The sequence below is a fragment of the Marmota monax genome, unplaced genomic scaffold (assembly GCF_021218885.2).
Source record: "Marmota monax isolate L192 unplaced genomic scaffold, Marmota_monax_Labrador192_F-V1.1 WCK01_AAM20220418_F8-fsc00509, whole genome shotgun sequence".
In the NCBI taxonomy this organism is placed as follows: domain Eukaryota; kingdom Metazoa; phylum Chordata; class Mammalia; order Rodentia; family Sciuridae; genus Marmota; species Marmota monax.
In genome coordinates this window covers 208,922-216,030 of record NW_026692938.1, presented here as the reverse complement: position 1 = coordinate 216,030, position 7,109 = coordinate 208,922, and the positions used below count along the sequence as shown (strand labels likewise).

Sequence of the window (7,109 nt, the reverse complement as noted above, 5' to 3'; positions counted from 1 at the left end):
ATTAGGTATCACAATATTCATTATTACCTTTGTTAAGACAGCACTTCTATCCTGCCAATTTTGGTATCAGCTATATGTTTTATATTATGATGTTGAATAACAAATTATTCCCAAACACATTGGCTTAAATAAGGAATAATAAATCACTCTTTTTATTATCTACAAGTTGGCTCAGTGATAGTTCTGTCCTTCTCTCAGTTCCTATTTGATCCTAGTTAGCACAGATTGGCTATGTTATGGTTCTGATTATAGCTATTCTTTCCCTGTCCCATCTTTCTTCCCTCTGGTTTGGAAGTTGTCCAACTATTGAGTAGTCTGTGATAGCCTTGGGTGAGATAAGTCATCACTTTGTCCTATGTTTGTTTTATCATATGTCTCTCAAATCTTTCCAGAAGAATAGGTCAGGTATGTTTTCATGACTATAATGGAGAAGAGACAGGGAGGAAAAAGACTAAAAGCCCAAAATATTTCATCAGTCACCTACTTATGTTAAAGATGATCCCCTCTCCCCAAAAAAGCAATGTCAATAAGCTCAGATTTAAGGGATGGGTAAATATGTTCTCGTTAGTTGGTTAAATGAATTTCAAAGTCACAGTGAAGGACATGGATACAGAGAGAAATGCATGATTTTGTTTGCCAACATAATCATTCTATTGTACATGTCTTATTTTATGAAATGAACAGCATTTTCTCCAATAATGCCTTTTTAACTTTAAATTTGAATTCTTATCAGTGTAGATATATCAATTTTAGAGGGTTAATATTTTCATGTTATTTCTTTTTCCATCTCTTTCACCCTGAGCCCAAATATTTAAGGTATTTTATTTTTTCTAAATTAGCACAATTAAAATAATAACTGCATATTTATGGATTACCATGTGGTGATTTGATACATTTATTTTGTAATGTTAAAATCAGAATGAGATATGTGTCTCCTCAAATATTTGCCATTCTTTCTTTGTGTTAAAAACATTAAAATAATTTTGTCTATCTTTTTTTGAAATATTCAGTACATTATCATTACCTGTAGTTAATTTGCTGTTCAGCAGCATTAGAACTTATTTCTCCTTCAAACTGCAACTTCTTCTCTGTTTTCTCATCCCTACTCTACTCAGCCATTGGTAGTCATGATTATACTCTTGACTTTAATGAGATCAACTTTTAAAAATTCCACATATGACTCAGGTCATACACTATTTGTATTTTATTCCTGGCTTATTTCATTTAAACATAATGTCCTCCAGTTTCATCCATGTTTTTCAGAGAATTTCATTCTTTTAATGGCATAGCAGTATTTCATTGTGTGTGTATACCATATTTTCTTTACTCATTCATCAGCTGATGGGCACGTAAGTTGATTAAATTTCTTGGTTATTGTAAGCAATGGAATTTCCTTTGGATACATACTAGTAATGAAATTTCTGGATTATATGGTAGTTTTGTATTTTTATTTAAGTTACTTCTATACTGTTTTCCATAATGATTGTGTTAATGTATAGATTGTAAATACTTTTTCCCAACCTGTAGGTTATCTTCTTCACTCTGTTTACTTCATTTGCTGTGTAGAAGCTTAAGAATTTTTTAAAACAGCAAATTGTTTTGTGTTTGTTTTCTTTTTGAGACTGACAATCTTCATGTTTTGTATGATACATTGAATCCCTTAATATTTATTGTTAATTTTTTTCCATTTCTCTTTTACGTACCTCTTCTGTTATTTTTGCATTGATTTGATTAATTAAATTTATTTTAGTATTCCATTTGGTCTTTTGTTATTATTTAGTACTTTCTTTCTTTTTTTTTAAACTATCCTACCACTTATTCTAGAAATTATAGATGTATTTGGATGTATTCTGAATCCAGAACAGGTGCTTTACTTTACCACTCCAATGACACCATTAGCCTCTTAAAACTGCTAAAGTTTATTAACTCCTCTCTCACCTCTTGCAACATCATGGATATGTATATTAAGGTATATGTAATTGAGCATCACAGGAAATAGTGGCTATTGTTTAATAAAGTCAGTGTCAGTTTTATGCACATAGTCATCCTTTCCAGTGTTTTTTATGCCTTTTTTCATTTCCACATTTCCATGTGGAATCATTTTCTTATGGCTTAAAGCACATGCTCTATTTTTTCCCTCTTTCCTGCAAATGTAGGCCTTCTGGCAACAAATACAGCCTCTTCCTGAAAATACAATTATTTCCCCTTTGTTTAGTCCTTAAGCCTTTGTTTTTTTGAGAACTGCATCATTCCCCTTTCACTTTTCAGGAAAATTAAAAGTACAGCATATTTTTATTTATTCAGAGTGAATTTTCCAACCATTTTCTTCCTGTCCAATACTTGTCCAATTAAATACTTCCTTTAGCTCATTGATTCATTTGTTGAGGTCTCATATGGCACCCATTAATTAAATAATGAAAATCAACCAACACAGTTAAAGAATCAGGTTTTAAAGAAAGCTTAAAAATTGAAGTGTTTTCTTAAGTTTTTAGGCAAAGGTAATTATCTTAATATTTATGAGAGTTTTCTTTTTCTTTCAGTTAGCTGACACTTAAATGCAATAGTAGCCTTCCTTGAAAGTGTCATCTCATTGTAGCTATTATTGGTTGAAGGGCTGTTTCAGATGCTTTATGGTAGTAATTTGCATTTGTCTTCTGTTTATCTATTTAATATGTTCATAAAAGTTATGAATACTCTTGCTACAGTAATTGATTTAAAAAATTTTCATAGCTAAATAGAAAATTTTGTGTACAATTTCAATGAATAGTACATAATTCAGTCTAGCCACTCCACTAAATTAGACCTAGATAAAACTAGACCATGGACAAGAATTAACATGTGACAACTAATTATTCTATTGTTTATTTTTCTGTAGCAACACTCCTTTCCAAAAAATCAACAAAAGACTATAATATTTTAACAAATGACTTTCTTACAATTTCAGAAACAATCTCTATGTAGCATCTTTTATTTATTTATTTTTTGGGGAGAGGTACTACGAATTGAACTCAGGGATACTCGTTCACTGAGCCACATCCCCAGCCCTATTTTGTATTTTATTTAGAGAGAGGGTCTCATGGAGTTGACTAGCACCTTGCCATTGCTGAGGCTGGCTTTGAAGATCCTCCTGTCTCAGGCTCCTTATCTCACACTCCCTTGATGCTAGGATTACAGGCGTGCTCCATTGTACTTGGCTTATATAGCATCTTTATATCATTAAAAAAGTAGTTATGGCTTTATTACTGTAAATATTATCAACTTTTTTTATGAAAAACAATAAATATTATATGATATGATTAGAATGTTACCATTATATTATTATGATTTATTTTTTATTTATTTTGTACTTTGAGATTTAACTGAGAGGTATATCACCAGTGGGGTCACATTTGTAACCCTTTATTTATTTATTTATTGGTTTATTTTAATTTTGAGACAGGATCTCATTAAGTTGCCCAGGCTAGTCTTGAACTTGTGATCTTCCTGCATTAGCCTAAGTTGTGCATGTACCACCACATCAGGTGTTATAGCATCATTTTAAAAATTAAATTGTTATGTCTATTTTAGGCCATAAAATTTACAGAAATCTAAGAATGTTGCTCATTTGTTAAGGAAATTTAATGAACTGAATACCCCAATCCAAATCCATTAGACACCTAAAGAATATGTGAGTATCATGGTGATATAATAGTTTAATCATGTTCTTGTTCCTTTACAAATTGCAGTTCTTATGTTGCTAGTGTTTTTTTAGTCAAGAAAGGTGGCAGGAGTAGCTTAGATTATTGTACTGAGCCAATTAGTTAGGGAGGCTAATACTGAACAGATGCCTCATACTCTATGCACTAGTAGAAATTATACTTGTGTTGTCTCTGTTAGACGGGGGAAGACTTCCACAGCATACTTGCCTCATTTTCACCTAACATTCTGTTTCATCAGTATTCATCACTTAATAGAATTCTATACCAGAGTCTTTTCTTTACTATGCCTTTGAAAGAATAGTTTATTGGGAACTTGGTTTACTAACTCTCTCCTACATCTGTAGAATTGACTTTTTACAGGTTAATGAACAAAGCTTTAGTTAAGATCATATATGAAATGAGAACTATAAGATTATGGATCCTAGTTACCCCACTAAATTTCTATAAGAATTTGAAGCAGCAGCAATAAACGACATCATCAAAACACATGAAAACACAAATGACTAAACAAACCCCTAAAACCTTGACTTCATCAAGGGGAGGTTTGCTGAGTTCAAACAACCTTTATGCAAAATGTTCCTATGTTAAAAAAAAGTCCCAAGTCTTTAACGTAGGACTTGCAAAGCACTTGCTTCTTTCTTCAGTATAATTATTTTCATTAACTGCATCCATTCTATCATCAATGCTAACATTTTACTCTCCAAAAGTTTAATGCTTTTCTCAATTTCTCTCTCCCTCTCCCCTATTCCTCTCTGATCCTTTTCCCTTGGTCTACCCACTTCTTGTCACCCTCCTTTTCTCCTTCTCCTTCTCCCTCTCCTCTCCTCATAGCTTTCTCCAAATCACTCTCTTGTCTCCCAAGTAGTGGCAATAAACTCACTGTATTTTGGTTTCTTACTTTTTTTTTCCTGATTCCCACAAACCATGTGCTGAAGGAGAGAACACAACTCTCTTGCTTGTCATTTTGTCTGCAGTATTCAGAATAGTAGCTGATACACGCATGGTAGTCAATGAATACATGTTTGTTGAATGAGCAACATGAAAGTATGACTACTACATCTGGTATTTCTAATTTAGAGAATTGATGTAGCTATGTAAATAAATTTTCTGATTACTTGGCTATCTTTGAAACTGAAAAATTCTTCTGGGAAGAATATTAGCTGTGTTTAAAATCTATTTTCATGAGCTCTTCTAAGATAATCTCCCAGAAAAACATCTACTGAGCATTCAAAGCTATTCTTCATTATACTGTTTTACTAGTGATAGATTTTTTTAAAAAACTCCAGAGTGACAGAAAATATTATTACTATGTGTGTCAGTTTCTACATTATTTAAGTATTTGTTACAGTGGATTAGGAAATCTAGGTATCACATACAAGAAGGTTTGCATGTTTGCACTTATAAAGTTCTAAGGCTAACAATTTAGAAAATCTGGTTGCCAAACAAAATGAAAGCATTACTTTGAGAAAAGAGAGAGTGTGTGTGTGAGAGAACAATAACAGTTGTATAACAGTATAAGGTCAGCCTCCAGCTATGATTTCTTCTCTAGTGATCCACAGATGACAGACTGAGAGTATTAGGTTACATCTTCATCAGCTGTCAATCATATCATTTTGAACACAGATCTTTAAACTTCTGTTGACAAAGCATTTTTATAATTGGAATTACACCTCAAGATTTTGTTATGATATATTTAAATTGAGTACATGTATTTGTGGAACAGTGCTTTAATCATCTAAAATTTTGTATCTGAACACTTCTAAATACCAATTTTGTGTATAACACTAATACAATGACTATGCTATAATAATTGTCTATTTCATAAAAAATTAAAATAATTTTCCAGTCACCTTATATCAGAGAAAATATTCTGCATTTGTTTTTTTTTTTGGGGGGGGGGAATTGGCTAAATTCACTTAGCATTATCTTCTCCAACACCATCCATTTGCCTGCATATGCCATGATTTTATTCTCTTTTATTGTGGGGTAGGGAGGGGGAGCATGGGAGGAATAGACAAACTCTAGATAAGGCAGAGGGATGGGAGTGGAAGGAAGGGGACAGTGGGTGGAATGTGATGGACATCATTATCCAAAGTACATGTATGAAGACACAAATTGGTGTGAACATACTCTATATACAATCAGATATGAAAAATTGTGCTCTATATGTGTAATAAGAGTTGTAATGCATTCTGCTGTCTTTATTTTAAAAATCAATAAAAATAAAATAAATAATATTTCATTGTGATCACTCTAATGAACATGTTAAAATATTTACTTCATGAATCAGGTTCATTATTTTTCTTAGGGATGTAACTTTCTGTAGTGCACGTGGAAAATTTAGGAACTCAGAAAAATCTGGTGCTTATCTTCCCGATTAATCATACCTATAGCCATGTTTTTAATACACAATCATCATTATTACTCTGTGTATATGGTGGGTGAAAATCACCTTTTCTGAAAACAATGTAACATATATTCTTCCATTGACTCTTAACAAAATTCTGTTCTCCATATGTGAAGAACGCAACAATGATAGGCATCTAAAAAAAGAATAGATTCACTTTGATTCATGATTGTAACTATTGGGTGTGCATGCTGTTGTGTGAAATGTGCTTCTCTCCTGAATCTTATTAAGATATCAATACCTTACCTGCCTGATGTGAACTTGGGAAACAAAAAGGCTAAAGTGTTACTAGTGTAGTAGGAGCAGGATATGTTGTGGTGCTAAAGAAATAAGGCAGTTGGCAGTTTAATGCAACCAGTTATCAATCAGAAGAGGCTCACAGAGTGGAATCTGTGTCAGAGACATCATCCAGACATGGGGTTTTAAAGATTGAGGTTAAGAAAACAATATGTATCTTAGAATTTTAAAATTTGGTTTATATGAGCAGTTAAATATACTCAAGGGATATTTTATTCCTCAATCATAAATCAGTGCTGAGTAGAGTTCATAAAACTGCTATGGGAAGTTTCTACTTGCCACCACAGTACATTCTTAAAAACCTTAACATAGAGCAGATTGATATAAAAATTTTATATTTTCTCACAGGAACAAGGTTATAATTTGATGTTCTATGGTAGACCAAGCACCAATAAATCATGGACATGACTGAAAATATGTCTAAAGTAAGACATATAACTATAAATGTGTGTCATAATTCTAAATGATAAAAGTATATACCATTTTTTACACAATAGGCATAAATGTACCATTCACTCTTATCATAATACACCTCAATGAATCATAAAATTAAAGTAGAATATATAAAAATATAATTCTACTGGATTATAAAGTGTACCTATCCACAAGACTTATTTAATTTTTGTTACTTCCTACTTCCCTTCTCTTAGAAGCTCCCCATTCTATAAGAGTAACTAAAAGTTACTGCATTAAATGTGAATTTTGGT

The 7,109-nt window shown here is 32.1% G+C and overlaps 1 non-coding gene across 1 annotated transcript; it reads left to right on the top strand.

The window, feature by feature from the left end:
• The first annotated feature begins 6,256 nt into the window (after nucleotides 1-6,256).
• LOC124097595 (small nucleolar RNA U13) lies at nucleotides 6,257-6,361 on the top strand. Its single transcript, XR_006853291.1, has one exon. It is a non-coding gene; the product is annotated as a small nucleolar RNA U13 (small nucleolar RNA).
• Nucleotides 6,362-7,109: the final 748 nt, after the last annotated feature.